Genomic DNA, 11,040 nt, shown 5'->3' with positions numbered 1-11,040 from the left:
CTATTGGCCTTTGGGCCTACCTCTTTCATTTTTTTGGTGGCATTGGACTTAATGCTTCCATGTCGCCCATGCGAAACAAGTGAATGGTTGTTCCGTCGAGGAATATCCGGCTGATCCGAGCAATTACTAGCCTTGTATTTACCGTCCCATGATATATTTCCTACAAAAGCTTAGTGTCATTCAACGAGACTATCGTCAGGCATCACCACCCATGATGCCAATGGTAATGATCTTCCATACAAAAGAGGCATATGCTCGATGGTCGACTTCGTCCATTGTCAAGAATATCACTTACACTTTTTTTTACAAAAGGAGGTAGCCTCCTCTTCTTTATGATTACGAAGCACCCGAGAATCAATTTAGTGGAACTCGTGCTTGTGAACAGTGCGATAAAAAAACTCCTGAGTTTACGGTTATAATGAGAGAGAAGGACCTCATCTCTCAGTTTTTGTGTCTATGATCCACTAAAATTGTAGATGTTCATGAACCTTTACTTTTGTTCATGATTTGGCTGTTTCCCTGCTTTCGGTTTGCTTCCGTCCTACAAGGATCCTAGCTGAGCAAAGGCTTGGCTGCGCTTTAGCTAGAAACCCATGTGTGGCTCAGGAAAAAAGCACCATCTTCATAGGTTGTGCTTTCCAGTGTTTGGCCATGAAACCACAGTTTTTGTGTCTATGATCCACTAAAATTGTAGACGTTGGTCTTCTACAAGGGAAGGGCGCCCAGGGGGGAGAAAACCAACCGGGTCATGCATGAGCATAGGCTCGAGAGTGAAAAACAAGGAACAACTGGTCAACCCATCGACATCACCACCGCCACAGCCATTAATACATCTTCCAAGGAATTTAAACACACGCTAGTAGTACTCATGATTCATGAGCACGTCCATACGTACTAACTAGCTACTGGACATAGTTGATTTGCACTAATTTAGTTTATGTATGTTGGTAGGAGGAGTATGTGGTTTGCAGGATATTCCATAAGAGCACTGGACTCAAGAAGGTAGTGGTGTCGTCGTACGTCATTCCCATGCCGATGTCCATGGGAGAAGAGGAGCAACATGGCTTCCTTGAATCTAGTACATTGCCTCCTTTGATGGGCTATGGTGCATCATCATTGCTGGTGGCCCCATCGTCCCTACATGTATCTTCTTCGTACCAGCTGCATGATGCTGGGCCAAATCGTCAATGATGGATAGTGCGGTGCTCCCGATGATGAACGACTACTACTTAGGGAACCACCACTACCAGAATATGCCTACCCTACCACGACCGTTGGTGTCGTTCTACCACCATGACCACCACCAGCAGCAACAACAATAACACATGATTCAAATGCCGATGCAGATGAAGATAGGTGAAGATGATGGCCTCATGATCGGGGTCGAGCCTGGGATTGGGCCAATATCCATAGTGTCGCAGGAGGACACTTTGGCCAGGTTAAGTAGCAACGACATTGCTGTTGGGAAACGCAGTATTTAAATTTTTTTACGTACGCAAGATCTATCTAGGAGATGCATAGCAACGAGAGGGAAGAGTGTGTCTACGTACCCTCGTAGACTGAAAGCGGAAGCATTTTGTAACGCGGTTGATGTAGTCGAACGTCTTCACGATCCAACCGATCCAAGTACCGAATGCATGGCACCTCCGCGATCAGCACACGTTCAGCTCGATGACGTCCCTCGAACTCTTGATCCAGTTGAGGCTGAGGGAGAGTTTCGTCAGCACGACGGCGTGGTGACGGTGATGATGAAGTTAATGACGCAGGGCTTCACCTAAGCACTACAATGATATGACCGAGGTGTGTAACTGTGGAGGGGGGCACCACACACGGCTAAAAGATCAACTTGTGTCTCTATGGGGTGCTCCCTGGACACATATATAAAGGAGGGGAGGGAAGAGGTGGCCGGCCCAAGGGGGGCGCGCCAGGTGTGGGGAATCCTACTAGGACTCCCTAGTCCAAGTAAGATTCCCCTCCTCTTTCCTATTCCTAGTAGGAGAAGGAGGGAAGAATGAGGAGGAGAGAAGGAAAGGGGGGCCGCCCCCCAAACCTAGTCCAATTCGGTTTGGGCTAGGGGGGCGCCACTCCCTGGCCGGCCTCCTCTCTTCCACCAATAGGCCCATGAGGCCCAATAACTTCCCGAGGGGGGGGGGTGTTCCGGTACTCCGAAACTCATCCGAACAATCTGAACCATTCCGGTGTCCGAATGCAACCTTCCAATCTATCAATCTTTATGTCTCGACCAGTTCGAGACTCCTCGTCATGTCCATGATCTCATCTGGGACTCCAAACAAACTTCGGTTCATCAAAACACGAAACTCATAATACAAATCGTCATCGAACATTAAGCGTGCGGACCCTACAGGTTCGAGAACTATGTAGACATGACCGAGACACATCTCTGGTCAATAACCAATAGCGGAACCTGGATGCTCATATTGGCTCCTACATATTCTACGAAGATCTTTATAGGTCAAACCGCATAACAACATACGTTGTTCCCATTGTCATCGGTATGTTACTTGCCAGAGATTCGATCGTCGGTATCATCATACCTAGTTCAATCTCGTCACCGGCAAGTCTCTTTACTCATTCCGTAATGTATCACCCCATGACTAACTCATTAGTCACATTGCTTGCAAGGCTCATAGTAATGTGCATTACCGAGAGGGCCTAGAGATACCTCCCGATACACGGAGTGACAAATCCTAATCTTGATCTATGCCAACTCAACAAACACCAATGGAGACACCTGTAGAGCATCTTTATAATCACCCAGTTACGTTGTGACGTTTGATAGCACACAAGGTGTTCCTCCGGTATTCGGAAGTTGCATAATCTCATACTCTGAGGAACATGTATAAGTCATGAAGAAAGCAATAGCAGAAAAACTAAATGATCATTATGCTAAGCTAACAGATGGGTCTTGTCCATCACATCATTCTCTAATGATGTGATCCCGTTCATCAAATGACAACACATGTCTATGGCTAGGAAACTTAACCATCTTTGATTAACGAGCTAGTCAAGTAGAGGCATACTAGAGACACTCTGTTTGTCTATGGATTCACACATGTACTAAGTTTCCGGTTAGTACAATTCTAGCATGAATAATAAACATTTGTCATGATATAAGGAAATATAAGTAACAACTTACTATTGTCTCTAGGACATATTTCCTTCAGTCTCGCACTTGCACTAGAGTCAATAATCTAGATTACATAGTAATAATTCTAACACCCATGGATTCAATAATCTTAATTTTGTCTAGTTACCTTTCTCTAAATTGTATGGCTAGGATTTCTAAATTTAAAGCTATTATAATTATTTAATTTTGCCTAATTCTTGTTCTCTAAATTGTAGGGCATTACAACTAAGAAACAAGTTGCTTTGATTTTTCACTTTTCTTGATTGATTCACTTCTAGTTGGATCATTCCTGTCCGCAAACAATGATAGTAAGACCCATTGTCCGTTAAGTTTAACTTCGTAAACATATAGTTTAATCAATTTGTTCTATTTTGTTGTTTCTATTTTTGCATCTACAAACATAAATAACGTAACTCGTTGCACATGTGTGCTAATATAACAACCGACAAACTTTAGGAGAATTTATGGAGATGATTCTTAAAAATACGAAGACCCCAGATAATGTTGGCCCATTATATTGACCAAATGATAATCCATCAACTAGTCTTTTATGCTTGTTCATTTTGGTAAGCAATTTTACTGCTTGGCTTTTTATATTATTCGAGTGTGTTAATTCTATGCATATAGCTTGGTATCCATCCGTATATGGTGTGTATGTGGGCAACGAGTCATTTTTCTTGTAGGTTCGCTCCTAAAGCCAAGAAACAACAACAGAAGCACACACTTTCCATGAAGATGAGACAAGCAGAGCATGAGGAATGCATATGCATACATTAACAAGAATGAGAACAAAATCAAAGGTGTTCAATTTGGCATGACATGGCTTGGAGAGGTTCGAGAAACCTAGCACTTGTCACCACCTAGGCATGCCCCATAGCAAGATAAACAACACACAGTTGTAAAGACAAGGGAGCTATCTATATCTATCTATCTATCTATCTATCTAAACATGCACCCATCCACTTTAAGTAGGGACAAATTAATCAAAGCACATAAAACGTCAAGGCTTCTCTAGTAAGTGACTTGCTAGCACAAGCATTCACTCTATTTAAGCATCTCCTCTCATATCTCTCGATATCATTGTATTCCTTTTGTAGTTACACAAATCTCCATCGTTGCCCCCAATACTTGTGCCAGCCTAGAACCAATTTCCCAAAGAGCCTCCGCCATGGCAGACCACCTTCAAGTTCAGCGGCAACAACTAAAGTTCCCTCAGGGGTTCAGGTTTCACCCAACGGATGTGGAGATCATCACCTCCTACCTAGTCCCTAAGGTGTTGAACAAAGCATTCGACCCCATAGCGGTCGGGGAGGTGGACCTGAACAAATGCGAGCCGTGGGAACTCCCCGAGAAGGCGAAAATGGGGTAGAAGGAGTGGTACTTCTTCTCCCAAAAGGACCGCAAGTACCCCACCGGTATACGGACCAACCGAGCCACGACCGCCGGCTATTGGAAGGCCACTGGAAAGAACAAGGAGATCTTCCACCACGCGACCACAAGTCTCATCGGCATGAAGAAGACGTTGGTCTTCTACAAGGGTAGGGCGCCTAGGGGGAGAAGACCAACTGGGTCATGCACGAGTATAGGCTCGAGAGTGGAAAACAAGGAACACCTGGTCTACCCATCGACATCACCACCGCCACAGCCATTAATGCATCTTCCAAGGTATTTAAACACATGCTAGTAGTACTCATGATTCATGAACACGTCTGTACGTACTAGCTAACTACTATACATAGTTGATTTGCACCGATTTAGTTTATGTATGTTGGTAGGAGGAGTATGTGGTTTGCAGGATATTCCATAAGAGCACCGGACTCAAGAAGGTAGTGATGTCGTCGTACGCCATTCCCATGCCAATGTCCATGGGAGCAGAGGAGCAACATGGCTTCCTTGAATCCGGTACATTGCCTCCTTTCATGGGCTATGGTGCATCATCATCGCTGGTGCCCCCGTCGTCCCTACCTGCATATTCTTCGTACCAGATGCATGACACCGGGGCCAGATTGTCAATGATGGGTACTGCGGTGCTCCTGATGATGAACGACCACTACTTCGGGAACCACCACTACCAGAATATGGCTACCCCACCACGACCGTTGGTGTCGTTCTACCACCATGACCACCACCAGCAGCAGCAGCAGCAACAACAACAACACATGATTCAAATGCCGATGGAGATGCAGATAGGTGCAGATGAGGGCCTCATGATCGGGGTCGAGCCTGGGAGCGGGCCGTCATCCATAGTGTCGCAGGAGGATACTTTGGCCAGGTTGAGGAGCAACGATGTTGCAACAACTGCTGATGAGATCTCATCAGTGAACATGGGTACGGATGGCATGTGGAAGTACTGATAATCAGATGATCCAAGTACTAATATATATATACTATCACAAGATCGATCGGTATATACCACCACCTATATATATATTGGTTTGCACCTCATTTTATTTTTGTGTGTGAGAAGAGAGCTTGTATGCATTGCTTGGCTTGGCTTTGCCTCTTTCTTGTGCTAGTATTGTGTGTATGTGTACTGGCTTGTATATGCCACCCACCGGTGGTACCTAGCTACATTTGCATGTGTTCCAAAGTACCTAGCAGTGTGTACACCATGCATGTATTAAACCTATGTGCAATAAACTATTTTATTTAATTTTGAATATTTGACTGAATGTATTATTGTGAATTACATATGTGTATTTTATTTGGAAACGAATTTTGGTCATGCACCAACCTAGTGGGATTTCCATCCACCATATGAACGCTTACTTCCACTTTGGAAATTTAAGAAATGCATTAGATAAAAAAATAGAAACACAATACTGACGCAAATGCTAACACACGCACGCACACACACACACACACACACACACACACACGCTCGCGCGCGCGCCCTATAACACGTGCACGCACATTCTAACCATGTGAGCTTGAAGAGATTGTGCCGACATGATGCTAACTCCTCGAATATGAGCGATGGAATATCACTGATGTTGCAAAATATGTAAATTTAAGTTGCGTTAATTGATGAGAATAAGATGGCCCAAATGCGTTGAAATGCTAATGCTTACTAGTTCAAAATCCGGATGTATACATTGACCTTGTTGCAATTTGATTTGATTTATAATTTCTTGTATTGCATTCGATTATGCAATACAATTTCAATTTCAAATCCATCTATTCTAACATCTCACTTCTTTCACGAGGTTTCCTCGACAGGAAGCAGAGCATCAAGGATAATGTGGGTGTGCTTTTTTTCTTGAGGATACATGATGTCCGGCATGTCCACATGACTAGTTGAAAAATAATTTGCCGGAACCATTGCAACCCAGTTTATGTCGAACCAGAGGAGCCAAAGAGTGGCTATTACTAGCCCTGAAACTATGTTGTCACGTGTACAGAGATACGCTGGCACACAATCCCATTTGATGCATACTGGTTCAAAGTGTTGAGTAAACCTAGGTCCAGCCCAATTAACTACTCTGGTTTTCTTCGGTTCATGTCTATTTTATTTACTTTTATTTTTTCTCTATCGATTTTAGCTTTACCTTTTTTTCATTTGAAAAGCTTTTAAAAAATATATTCAAGTTTGAAAAATATATTAAAAAAACATTCATGTTTAACAAATGTTCATCTGTGTTGAAAAAATATTCATGAAATGCTCAATTTTGTTCAAAAATATTCACAAAGAATTAAATAATATTCATGTTTTCAAAAAACGCTGACAAAGTTTTACAATTATTCATGTTTACAAAAGAATGTTGCAGAAAATTTGGAAAAAGTTCGAGTTCATAAAAAAGAAGGTTCACAGAAGTCAAAATAATACATTTTAATTTTATGATTTTAGAACTTTCCTACTGCAGCTGATTTTTGTTGAACAAAACCGGCTAGAAACATTATACTACGACGTCCTATGCGACAACATCAGTCGGCTCAGTACAGTACTAGCGACAACATGGGTCGGTTATGTTGCGCACGCCCTATGCGTTTAAGCGACGACTTGTCTCAACCGCAAACGGTATGTCTTGCCTACTACTACAAGACGAGCTTCCATTACGCCTTTAGCGCTGCAGCTAACGAGCCAGCCCAACGTAACTTTTCTGAAGAGCTTTTAGGAAACTTCTATGGATCGGTTTGGACCAATTTTAGAAGCTCACGTGCGTTTATTTTCTTCTTTGTTTCTGTGTGTATTTATCAGTTTTTTTATTTTGTGTTTTTCTTATTCTTTTTTCAAATACCGTTGGCATTTCTTTACCTAATAAACAACAGATTTTTTATTTTTTATTTTTCTTATTATTTTTTCAAATACTTTCAATTTGAATTTAAAACATATTCGAGGTGGTACTATTCGTGTACGTCAAAAGCATTACGATCCTGCCGGTAGGTCAAAGACTTGGTCCTTCTGTATGTTGGCCCAACTTGCAACGAGGGAGGAGTGTATTGCTCTAGGCCGGACTTTTTCCAGCGGAAAACCCGGATGCCCCCCAGGCGGCGATTAGGGTTTCACGCGTGGACCTGCGGCGCCCGCTGATCGGATCGGCGGGGCGAGATCTCAACGCCGGAGAGGAAGATGGCTTCCCCAGCTTCCTCATCGGCGAACAATGGTTCTGGTGGTGCCGGTTCCTTGTCACCCAACTCGGCAAGGGCTCGGCTGGCGGAGGCCTTAGGGAAACTCGACATAACTGAAGAGGAGGCCACGCCATTGGTAATAGATGATCGGGAGGAGGGTAATCAACAGAAGTGGATGATCGCAGGGAAGGTGCTGAACCGCAACAATCTTCACATCCAAACCATATCCAACGCCCTCCGTCCCGCCTGAGGAAACCCTAAGGGGTTAGAATTCCGATCTGTCGGAGTCAACATGTTTGTGGCGGAGTTCGCTGCCCAGAGAGATCACGATCGCGTCTGGGAAGGCTCCCCGTGGCACATCAGCAAGCATGCAGTGATCCTAACCGAGTTCGACGACTGCATGAAGCCGTCTGAACTAAAGTTCGATCGCCTACAAGTTTGGGCTAGGGTAGTTAACCTGCCCTTTAATCTACGAAACGACTCATGGGGAATGGCAATTGCAAAGCAGATAGATAAGCAAGCATCACAAGTTCAGTTTGATCATGTTGGAGGCTTCCTCAGAGCCCGTGTTACGTTAGAGGTCAGCAAACCCTTGAGGCGCTGGATCCTAATCGAATCGGCCAGATGCAAGAGCACCGATCTGTACGACATTCAATACGAGAACATCCCACACTTTTGTTTTTCGTGCGGCCGTCTGGGCCACAGCGATCTCTTCTGTCCCACTCCGGGAACCCGCGACGCCAATGGTGATCTTCCATTTGGCAAGGGTCTCCGGCCACAGGAGGATTAGAAGAAGGCAAGCTCTAGCCAGGGCTCAAACAGAGAGCAAGAGACCGCCCGGGGCTCAAGGCAAGACACCAAGCAGTCCAGTACAGCTAAGGAGCAGGCAAATGAGGTGAACTCTCCAGTTAAGAACAATAGGACATCAAACAATCTGCCATCTTTACAGTGAGATGGCACTTCCCTTCCCCCTACGGTGTCTGAAAATGTCCAGATCTAATGATTTGTTGGTGAATTCGAAAATATGTGTAACAAGAACCTCAACAATACATTACTGTGCTTAAATTTGAATTTAGATTGTCCATTTTTTACACTAAAAAGTTGAAATCAACACCAAATCTGTATGTACATTTTAGGACCTGATATATTTGAGCATCCAACTATCATATTATTAATTGCATTATGTCCCCATGATACATGTATTAATGCCACACATATATAGCTAACCATTTCCCGCCGCAACACGTGGGGTATCATCTAGTTCCTCAAAATCTCCTGTCGAGGAAAGCAACAAGCAGCAGCTCCTGATTTGTGGAGGTCCAGTGGCTGAGACTACCGAGGCTGAAGAGGATGATGGAGCAGCTGTAAGGGAACGCAAAAAGAAAAGGCCTACACCTGAAAATTCTGGGACCTCGGTAGCGGCTGCCTTGCAGCCCTGCCCGTCCCAATGAATTGTATCAGCTGGAACTGTCGAGGGCTTGGGAACCCTGAGACCTTTGTGTTGAATTTCGGCCAAGAAAAACAGATTTCAGCCGAATTTCGGCCATCTCGGCCAGGGGCAAAAAATACTTTTCAGCGAAAAAAATGGATTTTGGTCAAAATTTGGACAAATTTAAGCCAAATTTGGGTCAAAGTTTGGTCAAATTTTGGCTGAAAATTTTGAAAATGGCCGAAATTCGGCCATCTCGGTCTGGGGCGAAAAATTTCACAAGCCGAAAGTCAAAACCTTGCTTGAGACAGTTTGCGAGCTTCGCAATATAGTGAAGCAAGAAGGTCCCGCCCTTCTCTTTGTTATGGAAACGAAGATTAAGGGTAAACGAGTGGAGAACCTGAAATCTGTTCTAGGTTTTCAAGGCTGTTTCGCGGTGGATAGCACCGGTTTAAGTGGTGGCATCGGCTTGTTTTGGAATGATGAAGTACATGTTGAACTAAAAAGCTACAGCCGAGCGCACATTGATGTAAAAGTCAAGAGGAAAGACGATCCAAACACTTGGCGTTTTACAGGTATTTATGGAGAACCCCGGACACAGAATAGACATCACAGTTGGGAGTTCTTCCGTACTCTTCATGGCATTCAGCACGAAGGATGGATCTGCATGGGCGATTTTAATGAAACCATGTATGCTGACGAACACTTCAGTGTGCATGATCGACCGGCATGGCAGATGCAGGCCTTCCACGAAGCTATTGATGCTTGTTCCTTCCTAGATCTAGGATGGAGAGGAGTTCCCTTCACATGGGATAATAAACAGCACGGTGACTCGAATGTAAAAGCTCGGCTTGATCGAGCATTAGCAAATAATGAATTCATGCATCTCTTTGAGTATACCACTGTCAAACACATTAGTTCAGTCGCCTCTGATCATTGTTTTGTGCTGGCAGAACTAAGGCGAGATCATCTGAATAGGTGGCCAGCTTCGCAGCGCCCCTTTCGTTATGAAAATGTTTGGCAAACCCATTCCGACTATGACAAACTTGTTTTGGAAAGTTGGAAGCCGGGTGTTGGCCAAGAAGGACTTAAAGGAGTAGTGGAAGCGTTAAACTCCGTACAGTCCCAACTCGGCTCCTGGGGCGAGCGCGAGTTTGGTAACATGGCTAAAAAAGTTCGGAAATTGCAGAGAACCTTGGAAAGGCTCAGAACTGCTTCTGTTGGAAGGGGGCCGACAGAAGAGGAATTGTCCGTGGCTTCGCAACTGCGTGAAGCGCTGCGGCAAGAAGAAATCTGGATCAAGCAAAGATCCAGAGTACAAACGGTCTGGGCTGGCGACAGGAATACAAAATTTTTCCATGCCCGGGCATCACAGAGGAGAAGGATAAATCGGATCACGACTTTAGAAAGGGACGATGGTTATATATGTTCAAACCCTGAAGAAGTGGCCGACGAGATCCAAAGTTTTTACACAAATCTGTACACCTCCCAACGGTACAGAGATATGGCAGATTTGCTCCAATTTGTCACACCCCGAGTTACAACAGCAATGAATGAAATGCTAGAGAAGGACTATACTGCTGACGAGGTGCGTACGACATTGTTTCAGATGGCACCATCCAAGGCGCCGGGTGTGGATGGGTTCACCGCGGGGTTTTTCCAAAGACACCGGGACATCCTCAGCGATGACATAACAATGGCCATCCTAGAATTCTTGACTGGAGGTGAGCTGCCCAGGGGACTAAATGACACTGCCATAACTTTAATCCCCAAGGTACGTAACCCCAGAAAATATCCCAATTTCGCCCTATAGCTCTATGTCCTGTTCTGTACAAGATAGCCGCAAAAGCAAATACCAATCGTATGAGGAACTTGATGGACGAGGTAATAGGAG

At 44.4% G+C, this 11,040-nt stretch overlaps 2 pseudogenes across 1 annotated transcript; both read left to right on the top strand.

Annotated features, from left to right (window-relative positions):
• The first annotated feature begins 211 nt into the window (after nucleotides 1-211).
• Nucleotides 212-1,481, top strand: LOC125518488 (uncharacterized; annotated as a pseudogene).
• Nucleotides 1,482-4,149: 2,668 nt separating this feature from the next.
• On the top strand, nucleotides 4,150-5,820 carry LOC125523820 (NAC domain-containing protein 4-like; annotated as a pseudogene). Its single transcript, XR_015611750.1, has 2 exons — nucleotides 4,150-4,813; nucleotides 4,924-5,820. The product of XR_015611750.1 is annotated as an NAC domain-containing protein 4-like (transcript).
• The last annotated feature ends 5,220 nt before the right edge of the window (nucleotides 5,821-11,040 follow it).

This window comes from Triticum urartu, chromosome 7A, assembly GCF_056163025.1.
Source record: "Triticum urartu cultivar PI428250 chromosome 7A, HENAU_Tu73, whole genome shotgun sequence".
In the NCBI taxonomy this organism is placed as follows: domain Eukaryota; kingdom Viridiplantae; phylum Streptophyta; class Magnoliopsida; order Poales; family Poaceae; genus Triticum; species Triticum urartu.
The sequence above is the reverse complement of the archived record's forward strand: the minus strand, read 5'-3'. Positions and strand labels throughout refer to the sequence as shown.